Here is a 21,678-nt window from a genome sequence, read left to right on the forward strand (position 1 = left end):
GGTGAGAAAAACTTCTGTTTTTTTTTTTTGGGGGGGGGAGTTTCTGAAGGTATGGCCTGGAGTGGATATCAAATGCAGCTACTTTCTCTGAAGGAGCGTGTAACTTTGGTTGGAGACATTGAGGTGACCTGAAAAAAGCTAAAGCAACATTTATCGCTGCATTTATGACATTTTTTATTCTTTGGTGTCAGAAGTTTGGAATTATTTATCTCCTTTTTAATTTCTGAAAACTTACTCGATTTGTGGTACAAAATGTTACCTTTTAAGTGAATTTTGTAAGAATTTAAGGAGAGCAATTCAACCATAAGTGAAGAATATAACTAAATTAGGTCCACTTACCTGCATCTTCTCTTCTACAAAGCAAAACATTGGGTTTTAGCTCACTCATACTTCCTAATACTAGGGACAGACAACTTCCGAAATATGGTCTCATTCGATTACAAAAAAAAAAAATTTGCCAATATTAATCAGAAAACTGTAGGTTGTAAAAAGTTAGTTAAGAGATCTGCTCAAAGGTTTCTTTAGCTGTAATGGTCCAAAAGATCGTTATTCTTATAAACAATATCGAAGAACTTTCAGCTTTAAATAACAGCTGATTCAGACAGTTGAGTGTGGAAAAGGAAAAAACGCAGTTAGTTCTGGAGAAGAAATGTAAGCCATAAAAGAGATAAAGTTAGTGAGTTTTTAAAGACCTCCATGAAGTTGTTAGGAGAGAAAATTTTCATTATTTTAACAAAATTCTCTGAATCAATGATGAGAAAAAAAAAAAAAATGAACGTTTTAAGTAAGTAATTGGAAAATTGTTATAGCTTTTTAGAAATATTTTATATTGTAAATGTAATTACCCTTCTAATCTTACAGAGTTTTGGAACGCTCAAAGAGGAAATCTGTGTTGCCATAGAGATTTCATAGAAAGGAAAAAAGGTTTCGCGTGGATGAACGCTCAATCCGGCATCAAAGGCGACGAAAATACCATGAAGTAACTAAAGCACTTTCTATAAACACTTCTTTACCGGTTAGATTTATCAAAGGAGTTCTGGAAGTGTATTTGTTCTTAACACAAAGTAAAGAAGGAACTTCAGGAGGATGAGAAGAAGTAGAGAGAGCGTGTGTATGTCTAACAGAGAGAGATTCTTTTCCTGAATTACTCATCATATTTATATTTTTATTTGTAATGTAATAATAAACCTTTAAAATTCTTATAATTATAGTTTCATTTTTCAATTAAATACAATATAAAAAAAAACCAATAAGAAGTATTTTGTTAAGCAAGTGCGCCAAGTAAATTTTATTATTCAAAAGAATGGTAGGCGATGGAAATGTTTCGATTAGCAGCTGCACTGGCCAGGCAGAAGTTTAAAGTAAAGGTTACTAGAATCATGTTTTGCTGTTGACAATAATTATTTCATGAAGTATTCATTTTCAAATGTTAGTTAGAAACTCCTCTAGTTTAATAGTTGTAATCAAATATAGACAACTAGTACAGCCTATGCCATCTAGCGGATAGTTTGATTACAAGTTTAACAAACATTTTCTGTAAATTTATTAACACTTACTAAAAAATTCTGCTACAGAATTCCATTGCTTAGTTATAATAAAACTGTCGATCAAGAAAATATTAGTTTTACTTCATAGAACACTTCTCTTCTGCATTGATATGTAGAAAATCAACCCAGTTTGAAAATCACAGAATGCAAAAGAGGATTTTTTTTTTTTAGTGAATATCAATAAATTTACTAAAAATGTTTGCTAAACTTATAACCGAAATGTCCGCTATTGTGGAGGACATATCACGCTCTTTTAAAGTTCGATAATTTCTTCCTAAAGGTTTTTACTTTAAAATGTAAACCGCACCGCATTCTCCAGCTAGAACATAGGATTAAATTTTACCCCTTGAAAACCATGCACATCTCATGTTCTAAGCAGAAAATGCTAGTATTATTTTGCAAAAAAAAGAAGTGTATTTTACAATTCTAGCGGCTTTGAGTGTTAGTGGGTTGAATGCAGTCCGAAGTGGGGCCGCCCGGCTGGCTGCATTAAGGGAGTTGCCTCATTGCCGGCCATAAATCCAAACAAATAGTTGCGACCCAGTCATTAAGGGTTCATCCATTTCGGTCTGCTTACAGCTGTTTGGAGATGCCCGGAGTTAATGCACTAATCCCTTTGTATTCAAATATTTATTGATTTAACTCTCTCCATTGTTGTCTTCAACTAAGTGTATTCTAACAAAGATTATTACTTCTTGCTTTCTTTTGTGAATGCAATAAAAAACATTGAACTTAATAACTGAATACCAGAAATGCATGTTAGAGTTCAAACAAAGTAGGTTTTCGCACTGTTAAGGGTAAATATGAGTTATAAAATCGCATAGTGTACTTTCTCGGTATCCAGTTTGCATTCCACCAAGCGGTCTTTAGAAAGACAATTGATCTGAACATTGAGGAGGTTTAAAAGATAACTACACACGTGATCAACATTGCTACCAGCACGATCTCTGCAGTACACACCGATTCTGCATCTCATATACAGCATCCTTTGCTCCTCTCATGATGTCAGCCAGTTCTTCAGTTTTGGAGATGAGCTTTTTCCTCACTTTAGACTGGTACACAGTAACATAACTATTTCTTCACAGAAACCTGAATTGCAGGAAGTCTATAAATGGATCATAGGGAAAAACGTCATGCAACTTGAATAACTTAATTATCCAAAAACAATTTAAAGTATGCTAATTAAAGAGTACATATCTAACTAAAGATAATTTTTCACTATTTTAAATAAGAGGAGAAAAAAATTGAAATTTATGTTAAACTAATTCTTTTTGTAAGTTGATTGACTGTATACATTGTTTGAAAATCTGTCGATAAAGTTTAGTAGTACTTGCCTGGCTGCATATCAAGCCCAATAATGTAGTTGCTGGTTCTGTTTAAGAGTGCCGACCCATTTACAGTAACTGCATTCACTTGGGCTGCACTGTGCTTCAATATTTATTGCTATATTGACTCTTGATTCTTCTAGTTCTTCATTCGACTTTAGTAACTGGTATCTCCCTTTTTTTTTTCTTCTTCGAGGTGCTTACTATACAAATAATTCATTAAGGGAAATTTTCATTTTCTGTCTAACTGTAACATTTGAAGTACAGTCGTAAACAAAATTAATCACATGAACAGCAAGAAAGCAATGCAAGACCTGAAATCCCTAGCAAATTTTCTTACCGGAAAAGTAGCTGAAAAAACTTGTTATGGCTTACCACCTGATTAGTATCTTACCTTTCCGAAGACTCCGATAGACATGTAGCCTTTGCAACTGCGAACTCTTTAAGCAAGAGTAGAGAAATGCGCATGTGCATGAGGCAGAAACAGCACTCAGACTTTGAAATAGTTAGTGCAACATTTGATATTCAAAATTTTAAAGGATAATGAAAAATAATTGTAGAGAGAAAATTTGTTACTTTTACAGCAGTAAGAAAAAGAAAATCACTGAACATCTGGAACAAGATCCTCCTACTTGGGTTTTGAAAATCACCTGTAGAGCTAACATGATGGAAATATCAGCAGAACAGTAAAATAAATCGTATTTAATAAAAATAAATTATACAATAAATGATTTTACAAATCTCTTTGCTATTTCAGAACATGTAGAAACAGAAAACAGTTTCGAGTTAAAGAAAAGAACACAAATCAATATTGCACCATTTTGAAAGCTGGAACTTTCCAGGCTCCGCTTTTGAGGCTACAAAATAGGATCGTAAAAGTTTTTTTTACAACCGGAACACTCTTCTGAATAAATAAACATCTATCCTACTCAAAGAAGAGGACTTCGAGAGTAAAGTACTGTGCTACGGTTACTCTCCATCGGAAACAATTAACGGATATACACTCACACTATCACTTTCAACTAGTTCGCTTAACTTTTGGCTAATTAATTACACGTTAACTCGAGAAAAACATAAATTTCTTATTTCTTAGTGTTTTTTTAAATTGTTGTTCCCAGCTTTCAAATCGTACAATGTTAATTCCGCACCTACACTGCTACATAGATATTCTGATAAGTATTGGTACTTTTGCCTGGGCAATTAGGGCAAATACTTATTAAGATGGCAGTTGTCTGGCTCGGAAATCTTCTTGTGGTACTCTCAGAGGACTAAGGGCTAAGCAAAATACAGCAGTTGTACGTATAAACAAAGCGCAAATCGTAGCAATAGTAGATGAAATCAACTGGTTAGAGGCAGGCGATAAAGTTCATTAATAGCCACTTGCCCATTGAAAAGCCACTTAAGTAGGGGAGCACATCTATCGCACAGATCTGCCAACGGAATCGCCTATGCAGGTATGTAAGGATGAAGAAGAAAAAATGGTACTACCGTCATTGAATTTCTCTATCAGAGAGAAGGAAGGTGGTTGACTTTGCAGAAGGAAAACTCGTGCCTTCGAGCTTCACACTTTTCAGACTTGTGCAATCTAAAGAAACAGACAGGACCCCAATTAGAGATCCTGGATCACAGAAGCACAGACTTCCTGGCCGACCCCATCGGAATTCAACTAACTTAATTTAAGCTTACATCCCATTTTTAGAGTAGAGAATCTTGTTCAGAACGTGATGGAATTATCGTACTGCACAGCTGTAGGATTGCATATTGCAAAAGTTGCAGTATTTCATATGTTTTAGAAGAGTTCAACCCTTAAAGCATCCCTGGTTAGTGATATTTTATCGTAAACTAACTCATGGCTAGTTGAATGTATATTTTGGCCAACTATAGTATGTTTCCCTTGGGCTGGGTCTATTACAAACAGGAGCCTACATGTTTAAATGTGTTTGTAGGCTTTTGTAGTTTGTACCTCACTGTCCAGTTAGTTCTGCAACTATCTAACTCGTTTGGCTTACAACTAAATTAACACCTCTGTTTTCCTTCCCGGTTGCTTATTTAAACCATCTATCGCGTTAACGGCAAATGTTCTCTGGGTGAGTTATTACTATTTATTCAATTTGTTATCTTTGTATTAGATCAATATTTCATTGATTTAATTAAATCGCTACTTGTATTATTTCCATTCTAAAAGTTAACTCATCGATTCCATTCATGTAACTAAAATGACTATCATTTATGTTTCGAATCTTTTTTTTTCATAGCATGTTGATTTTTGGTGGAATTCTAAATGAATAATTGAGCATCCTTTAACATTTCTATTTTATTACAGCGAAGCAATTGATTCGCGTATAATAAAATTATATCTCGTTTTAGTAAAATTCTGAATTTTATTACAATTTTATTAGGTAAATTGTGGTTTGTGAATGTGCACACCCACCAGAAAGGTTAACCCAGTGTCTAGCTAAACATAAAAGGGATTTTTTAAAGTAGCCCACAATTTCTAAAAATAAAATTTTTCTAAAAATAAATCAATCCAGGAACAATTATACTTTTGAGAGAATCAGTGTTTTAATTATTTATTTATTTTAATTTTATTTTTGGAGTTTGTAGAATCATGCATCACACTGAATGACGCTTTTACAGGGATGTCTGTACCCAACACTCCTTCACACCTCCTTTGAGCAGAGTTTTTCTTGTGTTTACAATAAAAATTCTATATCCGGGTGTAAGTACTCCCGGATATTAAACTTTAAAGAAAATTGTAGTTGCATTTTCGGGAAAATTCTCCAAAAGGGGATAAAGTTCCACTTCTGGTCAAGACTTCCTTCTAATAAAGTGTACGAACGCAAAAGAAACATAAATTGTTAGCGATTTTATTTAGTTAAATTTAAAATCAAAAAGTCTTTTTAAATATTCAATAAAACCTTGATATAAAATATTTGACTCGATCGTAAATTCTTGCTGATGTTGTAAGCCAAATGGAAAGTAAAATATTTGAGAAACTGAAATGTTGGAAAATGAAAAATCCAGACAGAACAGCTGGGATTTTCCTAATAGAAAAGAAAACATAGGATCACTTTTTTAATTAGGAATTCATTTAAGTTCGGACGGAAATTACAAAAACCTCAGTGTGACAAGCTCTGGCCCTTCAAGCTGTGAAGGTAGAAAGTACGTAGTAAAAAAGGAAGAAGTCGGCAAAAAAAGTTAGACAAGGGATTCCGATTGTGTCACCCGCTTTTAGATAATGGAACCTCCACAACAGTTACTTTGGTAGTTTTTATTTTGTTCCATGTTAACTTGATCGTTGCTTTTAAAAATATTTTTATTTTATTATTGATAATTACACTATGGTTTTTCCAAATAAAGGTTTTTAGAAATAAAGTTAAGAAGTTGAATGTATTTAAATTTAATTTTTAAATTCTAGTTTGTGGGATGTAGAACTCATCAGCAGTTCTAATAGGAGTATATGAGAAGATTGTTTACCATGTTTCCCTCTGTTGTGTTAAAACTCAGATAATTACAATGACACTCGCAAAAACATCTTGATTGAGTTTTGATTATTTGGTTGTGTATTTATTTTGGGCTATTTATGTCCGTTCTGTTGGCGTAATTTATTGGTGTTAGCCAAATCCAATGAGACCTAAAAGAAGTATTGCGACTTTCAAATGGATCAAATGTTTATGCATAAATTACTGGAAATCCTAACAGATATTTAATTTATGAAAAGAAGAGCGTACACAATCTCTCTTCTGGCATGAACCAGTAGGATCTTCAAGGTCTAATCGTTAATCAAGTCTATTTACTAATTACAAATCAGATTGGGTAGCACGCTGCATTGTGTTTCTAAGAGAACCCTCAACCCTTATCTTTTGTATTGATACTTTTACCTAAGGGTTGAGAACTTCTTGATTAACTTTAAGCAGCTGGAGTCTCGTAGGGAATTATTCTTGATCCTATGCTTACTATATAATTATCTTACAACATCCGAACCCATGCTCAAATTCATACCTTTACCCACGCAGTCATCTTCTTCCTGCAACAGGATTCTGTCGTAAGCCATCTAATCTTCAAAAATACTTGGAATCCCACGAACAATGGTTTCGTAGATGGAGATTGTACTTTACTTCCGCCAACTATTCTCAAACCATTCATTTTCAAAAGCAGCGCTACAAACTTAAACAAAAAGAAAGGATTGGGCAAAGTTGCATTTCTTCAGCATTGTGAATATTGACCAAAATCTCCTAGTTTGAGTTGTTCATAAGCTAATTTATCTTTTTTTTTTTTTTTTTTCAGGTAAAACGTTAATTTCATAAAAATAATGACTTTGCAATACATTCGGTAATATGTAGAGTTTGATGTTTAATCAATGAAGTAAGTAGGCATTCCAAAACGTAGATTTTGTAGATGATTTCATGTGGAAATTCAAACAGTAGGTAATTTGGGAAATAATTGAGCACATTATGAGAGCCCAAGAACAATATGTGAAGGATGAGAAGAGAGGAGAGGTGATGATGAGAAGGAAAGATGTGTTTGTGCGCAAAACAAGAGCTTGCATAATGTATCTGTGGGCAAGGGGAGCCATCATGAGTTCATTCCCCGTGCTCCTCACACTCCATCCGTCTCTGTTCGAGCATTGCTCTGTAATAACTTTTGATTGGGTGAACATTGCCGCCTCCCGTGCGGCGGCGGCGGCAGGACGACTGGAGGAGGCCTTAGACTGACTACATCCTGACGAGCACCCCCAGCTCCTCTCTCACGTCACAGTGTTACGTCAGTTTTACACAGTTTCCTCTCCTATTATAACTTGTTAACAGTCATATCCCTTCATCTTAGAACAGCCCACAAAGTCCTCTCCCCTGATCTTAGTCCTTCTTCCCTTGCCGAGGCACCAACTTCAACCGCCTAACACCCCCACCCCCTTTACAGTCGCTGACAATGCTCTGCTTCATCACCTCTTTAAATGTAATTTCAACTTTCACACGTACAAAATTTAACCACATTGGACATTTACACCAAATTGTTTAAAACCTGGCCCAGTAATTGTTGCTGTTTTTAAAGGTTGCTAACATTACTCTCTTCCAATCCTAGTATTCCATTAAATTCAATTAAAAATCAAACGTTTTGAGCTTGCTTATGTCCAGAAATGTGGTTTTCAAGGAAATGATTGTACGAGTGAACTCCGTAGATCAAAAAAGGAAAAATAACTGAAAATTGTCATTACCCAATGAGAATCTGATTGGAAGTTGACGGTCAAAATAGCTTAACCGGAAGTAACACCATACTAAACATTTTTCATATTTTACTTTTGGGGAATTTTCTGAAAATGGTGCATTTGATTTGATTTTTTTTTTTTGTATAAACTTGTGTTGCATTTATAATTACTACTTTTATTTAAATTATTTTCCTACCAATATTAAATTTTATTAATATTAACAAGAATTAAATGAATTGCTAAAATTTAGAATTTTAAAAATGGATTCCATTAATTTTGGTGTAGCAATTGTGTATTAAAATTGTCCGGCATGATAGTTGTATAAGGAGTGTTTGTAAAAAACTGAACGAAAAAGCATAATGTTGGAAATTGCCTATTTTTGACAATTTTGTACCCTTTTACAATGAAAGATTTTTGTTTAGAAAATTCATTTTAGGTTTGAAAGGGTCTCTCTGGAGCGCTAATTCAGTGAATTGTTTCCTGTGCTCTAAATGACATCTAGAGGCGCATAGCCGTATGCGTCCTTTAGGTCAATTGTGTAACTCAGTACATCGTAAGTTTTATTAAGTTAAAAAAATGTTAAAATTATTATAAAACCTTAGTTATTAACTGATAATAAGCAATATTTGTAGATATTATTCATAAATAATATTGTCCTTTAATAATATTTAGTACAATTACATTAAAAAATAGCTATACCAGGCTGTGGCCCAGTCTGGCTAAATGGAACTATTCTGGACGATAGAGGAGCTAAGGCTATGTTATTTTGGGATCGAATTGCTGCCAGAATCAATCTAATTAGAAACGTTTTACCAGTTTTCCTGGCGCATCTAAGAAAAAGATTTCTCTAACCCCGTTGTTGACAGTTTTCATCATTTGATCGTGAATGGCTTTTTGCTCAGGCTTTGAAAAATTTGATTTCACATACGACAAAAGCTCATCCGAGTTGGGATTTGTTTCACGACGTAATTCTTCATCGAACGAAGCAGCAGCAGATAGATTCAGCAATGCTCGATTGATGAAGAACTTTGTTCTTGATTTCGAACCACAAATCAATCATTATCAACGCTTTGTTGTAGATTTCATCTGTGAAATCCACGTTCATATTTAAATTTTCCTTGCGTATTCGACGGAATATCTTCGGCTATGTGCGATGTATATTTCTTCCTATAACTCTGTTGAAGATGAAGGAGAGCAGGCGGTAATATGATTGCAAACAATGTACGAATTTTGATTTGAATGTGTATTTTACCCTTTTTTCTAAATCTCAACATCCAAAACCAGCCGACCTAATGTGTATAATATAGGCTTGGCATTAAAGTACAATGTTAGAAACAGAAATTATGGAAATTCCAGCAAAACTAATCAAGATTTTGTATTTTTCCCTTTTTTCTAAACCTCTACATCCAAAACCAGCCGACCTAATGTGTATAATATAGGCTTGGCATTAAAGTACAACGTTAGAAACAGAAATTATGGAAATTCCAGCAAAACAAATCAAGATTTTGTATTTTTCCCTTTTTTCTAAACCTCTACATCCAAAACCAGCCGACCTAATGTGTATAATATAGGCTTGGCATTAAAGTACAACGTTAGAAACAGAAATTATGGAAATTCTAGCCAAACAAATCAAGATTTTGTATTTTTCCCTTTTTTCTAAACCTCTACATCCAAAACCAGCCGACCTAATGTGTATAATATAGGCTTGGCATTAAAGTACAATGTTAGAAACAGAAATTATGGAAATTCCAGCAAAACTAATCAAGATTTTGTATTTTTCCCTTTTTTCTAAACCTCTACATCCAAAACCAGCCGACCTAATGTGTATAATATAGGCTTGGCATTAAAGTACAACGTTAGAAACAGAAATTATGGAAATTCCAGCAAAACTAATCAAGATTTTGTATTTTTCCCTTTTTTTCTAAACCTCTACATCCAAAACCAGCCGACCTAATGTGTATAATATAGGCTTGGCATTAAAGTACAATGTTAGAAACAGAAATTATGGAAATTCCAGCAAAACTAATCAAGATTTTGTATTTTTCCTTTTTTTCTAAACCTCTACATCCAAAACCAGCCGACCTAATGTGTATAATATAGGCTTGGCATTAAAGTACAACGTTAGAAACAGAAATTATGGAAATTCCAGCAAAACTAATCAAGATTTTGTATTTTTCCCTTTTTTTCTAAACCTCTACATCCAAAACCAGCCGACCTAATGTGTATTATATAGGCTTGGCATTAAAGTACAATGTTAGAAACAGAAATTATGGAAATTCCAGCAAAACTAATCAAGATTTTGTATTTTTCCCTTTTTTCTAAACCTCTACATCCAAAACCAGCCGACCTAATGTGTATAATATAGGCTTGGCATTAAAGTACAACGTTAGAAACAGAAATTATGGAAATTCCAGCAAAACTAATCAAGATTTTGTATTTTTCCCTTTTTTCTAAACCTCTACATCCAAATCCAGCCGACCTAATGTGAATAATATAGGCTTGGCATTAAAGTACAACGTTAGAAACAGAAATTATGGAAATTCCAGCAAAACTAATCAAGATTTTGTATTTTTCCCTTTTTTCTAAACCTCTACATCCAAAACCAGCCGACCTAATGTGTATAATATAGGCTTGGCATTAAAGTACAATGTTAGAAACAGAAATTATGCAAATTCCAGCAAAACTAAGCAATATTTTGTATTTTTCCCTTTTTTCTAAATCTCTACATCCAAAACCAGCCGACCTAGTGTGTATAATATGCGCTTGGCATTAAAGTACAATGTTAGGAACAGAAAGTATGGAAATTCCAGCCAAACTAATCAAGATTTTGTATTTTTCCCTTTTTTCTAAACCTCTACATCCAAAAGTGGCCGACATAATGTGTATAATATAGGCTTGGCATTAAAGTACAATGTTAGAAACAGAAATTATGCAAATTCCAGCAAAACTAAGCAATATTTTGTATTTTTCCCTTTTTTCTAAACCTCTACATCCAAAACCAGCCGACCTAATGTGTATAATATAGGCTTGGCATTAAAGTACAATGTTAGAAACAGAAATTATTCAAATTCCAGCAAAACTAAGCAATATTTTGTATTTTTCCCTTTTTTCTAAATCTCTACGTCCAAAACCAGCCGACCTAATGTGTATAATATAGGCTTGGCATTAAAGTACAATGTTAGAAACAGAAATTATGCAAATTCCAGCCAAACTAATCAAGATTTTGTATTTTTCCCATTGTTCTAAATCTCTACATCCAAAACCAGCCGACCTAATGTGTATAATATAGGCTTGGCATTAAAGTACAATGTTAGAAACAGAAATTATGCAAATTCCAGCCAAACTAATCAAGATTTTGTATTTTTCCCTTTTTTCTAAATCTCTACATCCAAAACCAGCCGACCTAGTGTGTATAATATGCGCTTGGCATTAAAGTACAATGTTAGGAACAGAAAGTATGGAAATTCCAGCCAAACTAAGCAATATTTTGTATTTTTCTCTTTTTTCTAAATCTCTACATCCAAAAGTGGCCGACCTAATGTGTATAATATAGGCTTGGCATTAAAGTACAACGTACATTAAAACGTACAACCTTAAAACCATCCTTTCTAATTTCAGGTGCCTGACTTATACTGGTGAAAGCAGATTACGTTAATGTGCTCTGATTAGATTTACTGGCCGACAAAAGCTGATTATCTTCCTACAGTTAAGAGGTAAGGGAATTATTTTTAAAAATCAGTAATATATTATAACTGTAGAAATTCTGTTTACAGAAATATCAAGATTTTTAAATAAGAAATATTTACAAATAAAATAAATATTTTCGCTCCCTTAGAGCCGCGGTGACGCTTCAACTCAAAAGGCTAAACCAATCACTGATAATAAAATGTTAATCAAAATAAAATACAAAAATAATACATTTAATAAAATGAAATCGCTTTGGTCTCAGACAAGGCGAGTTCCCTTAATAATTTTATGAAGTATTAACTGAAATTTCAAACTGATTGTACAGTGATCTCATTAATACGATAGAGAGAGATCTGCAATGATAAGGATCTCTGACATCTTTGTAGGAAGGACATCTTTGTAAATGTTACCGGATATAAAGTGACTTTTGTTTTTTATGAAAACTTTTAAACCACTTTTACTGATGGCATTAAACAATTTGCTGTAGTTAATATGTATTAATCAGCTGATTATGTGCAAGTGATTGATTTGTGCTTAATCTTTTATGTAAGGGAAGGAATCGTAAGCTTGCAGGTTTTTGGTTTTTACTTTTCAACGGAGACATCTGTTTTGAGATATCCTTAGTTCAAAAAAAAAAAAAAAAATTCTCTGTTTGGCCGGCTGTAAACAACCAGCCCAGGTAAAAAACCAAAATCGCTCAAAATTGAAATTTGATATTTCGTTAGGTGACACCAAAGGATGCCATGAATAAGATTTGATCAAAATAGGTAAAGCGGAAGTAACGCTTCTCTGATAAAACTCTTCAGCGCTCTGTTAACCAAACTAACAAACAGATTCTTAGAATTGCGGAATTTGCTCATTTAATTTTTGGCATACATGAATTTTGGCAGAATGAGGAGCCTGATGCTTAATATTGTTCTCTCACAAATAATCTCCTCCCTCACAAAAAAAAAGAAGGTAAGAACAATAATGTGAGCGGTACCCATCTATGTCAAAAATATTTTATTCAAATCAAAACGTGAAGTAAACCAAGTTGATAATAATAATTATTAATAGGATCAAATTATAGACACCCGCTAATAAGATCAACACTGCAAACTGAAATAAATATCAATTTAGATTGCATTAAGTTAGAATAGTAGTATGGCTAAGTCCCTAGAAGAAGTATACTGAACTGCACTTGAATGCTAAGTCTAGCCAAGACCTACAGGGGCTTACCTCATTGACCTACATGTGGAGAACTGAATCCAAGCCACTTGTAATTTATTACTGACAGTAATCTATTATTGTACATATGGTCTCTAACTTGATGACTTCGGTTCTGCTACAAATTACTATTATTCTAACTTAGATTTCCAGAGTTTAAGTCTGACTTGATATTAATGCGCTGGAGTGGATCGTAGTATGTTTATAGGTCCATCAATTTAGATTTAGTTAGATTCCAGCTGAGAAACACAGAATATGAACGTTGAAATCATGTATCTCCAAATAAGCTGCATCGCGACGAAATTCTAGGAGAGGTGAGCTTGCCTCAAAGTATATTTTAATCAATTAAACTATTTTTTAAGCGCAAAACTATTTTTTTTAAATGTATATATTTATTGTATTTGAAATCTAAAATTACAAATGTGGTGCAACTTGCGAATGAGATTACAAAGTAAAACGTAACAGTGAATTTAGAGAATTGAGCGAACAGTGGCATTCCACTAACGTTTTGATTTATTTTGAAGCATTAAAGATGATCTATCTCTCTTCTATCTTCACTTCGGTCTCCTAGTTGGATTACCTGGAATGAAGACGTTCGACTTACGGATTAGGGTGGACTTCTGTGGTTGAATAAAACGGGAAGATGATATCTAGGCCATTATGAATAGTAAGATTAGTTCTGGTTTTCAGGAATAATACATTATTTTCTACCAAGGATTTTGAATTAAAGGAAGTGGATTTACATTTAGAACTCTTAGTAGTCCCCCCCATAATTTAGGTTCGTGGATCCAGATTAATCTAATAAACTGTAAACGTAGCAACCTTCTGTTCATTACAAAGAGATTTTAACTTCTCTTTCTCCCCCAGTAGGGAGAGTTCCAGATAGAATGTTCTGTCGAATAACCGTCAAAGTTAATGGATTAGTCGACATTTTGAACTGGAATTTGATTTATATGTTTTTTGCTGAGCTTGATCTTTGCCGCCCAATGGAAAACGTTACATGTATTCGCGTTCATTTTTACTTCTCATTTCTGAAGCCATTTCTCCAAAACGTTAAGTCCGTAGTGAACAATGAATGACAACTGATTAGAAGAATTAGATTAGCTTTGTCGTCCGTTTAATTATAGTGCATTAGGGTGTTGCGGAATATCTGCTACATAAGATTTTACATGAATTTAGTCTAGAAGTACACTTGTTTGCTAGATAACTAAGAGAAGTGCTATTTGATGGTAAAATCAAATCTTTATTAAAATTTGGAAAAAATGTAGAAAATCGGTTTTAGCCTCATCTTTTTCTAACTGAACTCCTTTCATTTAGACACTCAAAGTTAAGAATTTCATCAGATTTGTTGTTTAAATAAGTGGCTTAGACAAGATGGAGTTTACAAACAATAAAAAAACCTTCCATTAAATGCTTACAGCGCCCAATTTTCAGCCAAATAAACAAAATTGAATTACACTGGGAGTCACAAGTTACAGGCAGTAATAGCATCACAGCCTTCCACCTCACATATTCAACCAAATAATGTTCCATTTCCATTTAAATTATTATTCCAAACACGAACATCCTGTAATTAAAAATTTGTTACGAAGCAAAATATGTAAAATGCCAATCCAAACTAAAATCGTTCGCTCTCCAATATGAATGCAAAACAGGAGCTGCTGGATACTTTTATTTACTGCCCAATTGATTCAGATTTGCGCTAAATTTGACAATCTTTGAGAAAGCTTTCAATTTAAATAGCATTTATCCGCCAAATATATTAGGATTTTCTCATCCTCAACCAATAAGGAACTCAGTTATTGTATGAAAAAAGAAAAAATATCAGCTGGCAAAGTTTTTCGAAAAAAAAACTGGAAATAGACCAAGAAGAAATTTGTATTTCCGGTCACATTATTTTCTTCAGTTTATTGAAAAGTTAATGAAAATAAAAGTCAAAGTTAAAGAATTTAGTAAATTGATTCCAGATGGGTCATTTTACACAAAACGTTTTTTGGTTGTGCCCCCATGTTATCTAAACTAGATAGTTTGTGATTTACCCTAATAGAGTATTGCTATTTCGGTCTGATCCGATAAATGAAGAGTAGACCTGATCTCTAGGAACACGAAAGTGAGACTATAATAAAACATTGATTCGCCCAGTTTTGACGTACGCCTCTCAGACATGGACGATTCCCAGAGTCGATGAGGACAGGCTCCTGTTCTTTGAAAGAAAAATCCTTCGAAGGATTTTTGGTCCTGTGAAGGAGGGAAATATGTGGAGAGGTGGATGTGGTACGTGTGATAAGGTTGGGAAGACTGAGCTAGGCTGGGCATGTTGCGAGAACTGATGTCGGATCGATTTCCACAGAAGATCGCTCGAGATGGAGATAAGCGGAAAGAGAGGAGTAGACAGACCAAAGTTGAGATGGGAGGATGGTGTCATCAGTGACGCAAGATACCTGCTAAAGGTGAGAAATTGGAAAGCGGCCGCAAATGACCGGGAACTATGGAATGGACTCATTGGGAAGGCTAGGACCCACCAAGGGTTGTAACGCCAATTAGATAGATAGAGTATTTACAAATCTGTAAACTGAACAAAACATAAAGATCAATATGTCCAAATAACCTTTTTCGTTCTCAGTGGACTTTAAATTGTGTCTTTTCGGTGGAACTTTGATATCATAATACTTTTTTACACAGTAGAAAATGTAATTCTCAATAAAACAGTTAAATGGACACTCGCTTAAACTCAACTACATCTGTAAGCCCAGCGGACTAGCAGAGGTACTCAATGTGAGAGCCGGCCGAGCTACATTGCTATACTACAAAGGTAGTTTGTTCAGAAATGAAGAACGGGCTGGAACTCGGCCAAGATGTAACAGGAAAGCCGACCCTAACCGATCCCTTGGCTTCCCTTTTTAAAGCCGAGATATCCCTACCTTTCTACCTTATCTCCTGCTGTCGATTTACCGAATATCGTAATGAATTGTTCTCCCAGCATCCTTTCCTTCCTCTTCACTAGGTAACCCTTTAGTTATACTTTGCAACGGACCATTTAACCAACGTTACATTAAATTAACCCCTTTTTCCAACATGGCCTATAATATCTTGCCTATTTGAAATGTTTTCGTTACACTGGAAATACATTATCACTCAGTAAATTACCCTTGTGAAAAGTAGGTAACATTAAATGAACTTCTCTAATCGGTAATGATATTTTAATATGCCTACGTCATTTTGGAGACCATCCTTTTTTTTACCTTAGGGAGAGGGAGGAAGTAAAACGATTTTCAATTATCGTTTTTAATGGCGATGATTTCATTAAACAGTAAATTCGCCCTCAAAGTATTTTTGGGGGTTTAAAATTGCCTCTTTCTGCTACGAGGAAGTAGAGTTAAAGGAGATCTATCTCATTACTATACAATTTTAAGATATTATAAAAACTGAAGGAAACTATCAAACTAACTTTTAAAAATATTATGATGGCTCTCAATTTTTCTTCATTTTCGGCCAGTTTCAGACTTCTATAAATCATCAAAAGTTGATTGTCAGAAGTTGTAAAGTTTGATTCTACTTCCACAGTTTCACAATAAACTTACATTTGCCAATACGGCACAATTTATTTGAATATTTTCATTCGCATGGGTATTGTTAAGTAAAGTGGATATCACCACAAATACGCTTTCAACACGTGCTCAGAAATGAGAGAAGGGGCACGAAACACTGAAATTCCGACTGATATTTAAGATTCGCCCAAAAGAACTGTGAAAGAAAAATTCAAAGCAAAAATGGCGTGATTTTTTGTTTTTATCTTCAAAGATAATTTAATAATTTTCATGCCTCTTATTTTTTTGTTTAAAATATTTATTTCACTTTTTATACTGAAAGGATATAAATAAAAATTTGCATATCAAACAAGGGGCGTAGAACTCAAGTATATGTACCTTATTTGCTTTTCTAATGAATATGTTACGCAGTACGTAGAAAAGCTTTATTTCAAAGTACCATTATTTATCTTTGAATTATTAATTAAGTAAATTAAGTAGTATATATTTTGTTTCTGACGTAACTTGATGAAAGTATTTTTTAAGTATTGCAAATTTTAGAGTTAGGCAGGCTTCATTTGAGTACTTCACATTGCCAGTACGGAACTTATTAAGATATTGGAGCAACTTTAGCCCTTCAGATGTTTAGATAAGGGTAGATAGTAATGCTGAAACCAATGGTGCCTTACAAATCGATTTTTATGTTTATATGTTTTTATTTATCAGTATGTTTATATTTTAGATTATACAGGAGTTGTCTGTAAAAATAATCATTGTGTAAGGTAGAAGTGAAATAGAAGTTATGGCGTAGAGTTAAGGACAAACATACAAACTAAATTGTTACACACATCAATTACCATTCATGTCGTACGTGCAGTGGTGTTACTCCTGTAAAGTTATGCTCTCATTGCACGCACCCTAAATGAGCTTCACCCTAAATACTTTACATCCTGCAAGGACCCTTTTTCTTATCTGGCATCATCTTTCACCTAATGAGAAATGAAGTATGTCCCAACCTCCAACTGTGTACTTCATTTCCTACCTAAGTAGAAAAGTGCTATATTGTTAAGGGCCAAAAAAAACCCATAAATTTTATAGTTTAAGTGATTCTCTGAGTTCCATACAAAATGATGTGATCTGATAGAAGTTGGAGTAAAGACCTGTGAAATATAAGATTACTGTATTGTAGAAATCTTGTCGTACATAAGAATTCGACGTAGACTCAGGATCGATAAATTTTAACATAATAGTAGATAAATCGAAGTTCATGTTTTAGATCTCACTTATCCCATTCTTTCGATATCATTCAGGCTTTTCTCTCATAAAGGATTGATTTCTTTCTCCGTTTCGTTTTAAAGCATCCTCTGCATCACTTTTCCGGCTATCTCTGTTACTTAGGATGACTTTCCGTGGCGATAAATCGTCCAGAACAAATCATTTTTATACCAGTTGATTCATTTAAGAAAACCAACAATATGTTTTCTTTAAAAAAACATATTTTTATTTTTATTTCTTGTTTACAAAATTGATGAGTATTTAAAAGGTAGATTCTATAAAACTATGGCAGATCAGTTACCTAGACAACCATGGTTTAAGGGAACTGTCACTAATAAATGGGTTGTTACGACAATAAGCAGGGTGAGAGCGAACCACGCGGTGTGCGGATCGTATCTTCACAGGATCAACAAAAGGTCCTCTCCTCTTTGCGTAGATTGCAATGAGGAGGAGGATTTCAAACATGTAATAATGATATGTCCACGTTATGTGGTAGAAAGGAAACGAATGTTTGACGATATATACAGGTATTTATATGCACCATTTCGCTACGAAGACATTATATTCTCCACCAACATTTATGTGCTTAAGTCGATAGCAGAGCTAGCAATGGAATATGAATGTATTTAAAAGCTATAGCCGAATTAGAATGAATGGAAGAAAATGCTTAGAGAAGGATTACGTGATTTTAATTTTGGTTAAGCTATAAGGATGGCAGGAGCACAGAGTGCTGCTCCATCCATTAGCAGTAGTTTATGTAAATAGCAGTATATAGTAGAATGATGAATGTGTGAAGCGAATGTATTTGTAGGTAAGAATGGAGAGTGAGTGATATTCTAGTGATAAGCACCTAGACGATGCTGGCTGTATGGCGGAAGCCAATGCAAAAAAAAAAATTAAAACCCCCCCAAAAAAGCAAGTATCTCTTTTGAAGTTTATCAAAATACCTTTTTGCTATCATTATTTACAAATAAATATGGCCCTCAACCTCAATATAATTTAAGCCGATTCAGTTATCAGTCTACACAGAGAAATATTGTGTCCCTGCTTAGGATTGCGAAGCTTGGTGGTATTAAATTTGCCTTTATAATTTGCACCAGAGGCACAATGGGGGGACTGAGGGGGGCACCGAAAGAGGATAATCTGATAATCCTACGTCCAATACTTTTTCCAATCTATTTCCACAAAATGATTACATATTCAATAATCTATCATCTTTTTTTTTATTCCTCAATCTGGTTTTATAAATAACAGGACGTTGATTAAAAATTAAAATCTTAAGAAAAGAATAATTTTTCTTCTTTCCTTTTCAAATATTATCCATTCAGAAGAAACAAAAAGCAAAGAAAAAAAAAACTACAATTATTACAGTTCGAAGGAAACAAGCAGACTGCAGTGAAATTAATTATAATCTCTTTTATTTTCCATTTCGCCCTTTCTCTCCAGGGTGATCGTTAATTTCTTCCCCCCAACACCGGGTTTTTCTCTTTAATAAAACAGGCGAGAAAAATTAATTACTTACCATTATCTTTAATCTTTTTCTTTGTTAATTTTTGAAATTAAAGATATGAAAATATAAATGTAGATTTCTATATATAAACAAAATAAATGTTTTAACTTTTATTTCTACTTTCCCTTATTAATTTGAAAGAGGAAATATGACAATAATAATAAGGAAAATATGGTAAATTAAAAACTGTGAACAACGCAAACTTCAACCTTCGCCTGTTTAAGCAATGATAATCTGGAAGAGACCTGACGCTGAGCCTTGGTCTGAGCAAAACTGCTGTCATTTGACCAGCTTTTGTCAACTCTGTAGACACCTGTAGACGCTGGACAATCGAAAGTTTGGAGGATCTTGAAGGAATTCCCTTTGAATGGAAGAGATTGTCATGTGAGTGATTGCAACAGATTTTAATTTAATAAAACATTTATAGATACTACTTTCTCAACGCTTTGATCAATATTAAATAAACTGGGTACCCCTAATCTCCTAATCCCTTCTAACAGGGGCGTGACCATACATTATTCCTCCGTCCTCAAAATATTCTTTGATCTTGTAAAGTAGCTTTATTTTCAGCTTTTGTTGCTTTAAAGCCAGGCTTCGTCTCTTTGTCTGCTACCAGTTTGGATATGATCTACTTGAACTTTTGAACTTTATGAACTTTTGTAGATCTTCATTACACATTTCTAAAGTTAACAATCTCATCTGAACGAAAGTTATTAACAGTATCAGAGAAAAGATTAGGTTCGCAAATCGAGATCCTGTGTTCGAATCCAACAGCTGGCGCTCAGATTTCCTCTTCCTAGGAGCTTCTTACAGTTCACTGAAAAATGATGGACAGAATTGTTACGAAAAAATACAGCTTGAAGGAAAGAGAGGAAGCAATTACCACCGTAAACATCACTTACAGCTGTAAGATCAGCTGGTAAGTAAGAAACAGAAGGAGCAGTAGAAAAGAGAATAAACCCTCGATGGCGTCCTTTCAAATGCCAGTGGTTAGAGCTCTTCCCATTCTTCCAGGGACTAAGGGAATTCATTTTCAGACTCATCAATCCAGTATCCCTACTTCGGACTATGTCAAAACGAATCCACAATTAACAGTTTTCAACATTCTACCAACATTGTTACACTCTGTAAATTCACGTAGCATTCATAATAGAGCTACCGCAACATATAATTACACAAGTAATCATTTCAGTTAGTTCAGGCAAGTGTTAACTAAATTCATCAGTCAACATGAGAAACTGTTGAAAATGAGGTTAAGATTGATTGAGATGAAGTCAAATCCACACTGATTAATCAACTTTGTCAAGAAGGAGGAAATCTGAAACCAGTCAGGTATATAAAAACATGGCCGAATTTACACGTCATTTCTTGTTTATTCATTCAGTATAATAGAGTCATTAAACTGATGCAACACAGTCTTACATTATTATAGAGAAAAGACCCCCAAAAAACACATGAACGAAAATTGCCAAAATACAGCTTACAGTACTACTAAAGTATTTTGTTCACCTGGGCCCGTGTGGCCTATTGGGCGAAATGCCAGGACACGCGTCTAATATTTTTCTATTTAGAATGATTAAAAAAACAAAAAAAAAAATTAATTAAAAACGGCGACCAAAAACACTGTGACATCATCTTGTTAGCAGGGCAGACCCAAAAACGGAGAGAGATTGGTGAGATCGAAATAGAAGTTTGAATGAGGAGGCACCCAGTTTTACAAACAGAGGGTTCCCTGTACAATTAATCTGAGGGAGGAAATGAAAACCAGTTTTTAGCCAGGGTTACAATAGATCAAACAGCTAGGGATAGGGTGGTAGGGTTCAAAGGGCTAAAACCATATCAATCTATTCTTGTTATTTGTGATTTTTCTACTTGAATTGTGAGAAACATACATGGAGCCCTTTATTTTGCCGGTTCATGTTAAATTTAAAGTGGAATGAAACGTATATTCTTTATAAATCCAATTATACACGAATGTATTCTAATAATAATACGAGTAATGCTGTTGGAAAATAAGCATGGGTATTCATTCAGCCAGTACATAATAATTTTAAATCTCATTTAATTGATTTTGCATAATTTCTATTTCATTTATAATCCTTATTGTAAGTAACAGAATTAGTTCACAGATTTCCATAACGCACAATAAAAGTACGACCGCCATTCGATAAGAGACAATGTGGCTTAACCCAGTTTTTTTTGTTTGCCCATTGCTGCGGTCATTAACGCCCGCAGATCCTTAGAACAATATTATTATTATTAGAAAGAGAAATTCTGAAGTTTTCATCCCTGGATTTGAACTCAGGACTTCCCGAGTTGCTAGTTTACTGCTCTACCAACTGAACTAATTCCATTCCCATATTTTAATACGAGTATTATATACGGGCTCAAGATG

At 34.0% G+C, this 21,678-nt stretch overlaps 1 protein-coding gene across 8 annotated transcripts in view; it reads left to right on the forward strand.

The window, feature by feature from the left end:
• The window catches only part of LOC141450413 (uncharacterized), a 645,025-nt gene that overhangs the window by 25,571 nt on the left and 597,776 nt on the right, over positions 1 to 21,678 (forward strand). For all 8 annotated transcript variants that reach the window (XR_012456100.1, XR_012456102.1, XR_012456101.1 and 5 more), the window contains one exon: positions 11,697 to 11,791. The gene's annotated coding sequence lies outside the window, so the exon portion shown is untranslated. The remainder of the gene's footprint in view (positions 1 to 11,696; positions 11,792 to 21,678) is intronic.

Source organism: Rhodnius prolixus, unplaced genomic scaffold (genome assembly GCF_049639745.1).
Source record: "Rhodnius prolixus isolate KJV_2025 unplaced genomic scaffold, Rpr scaffold_2, whole genome shotgun sequence".
NCBI classification, from domain to species: domain Eukaryota; kingdom Metazoa; phylum Arthropoda; class Insecta; order Hemiptera; family Reduviidae; genus Rhodnius; species Rhodnius prolixus.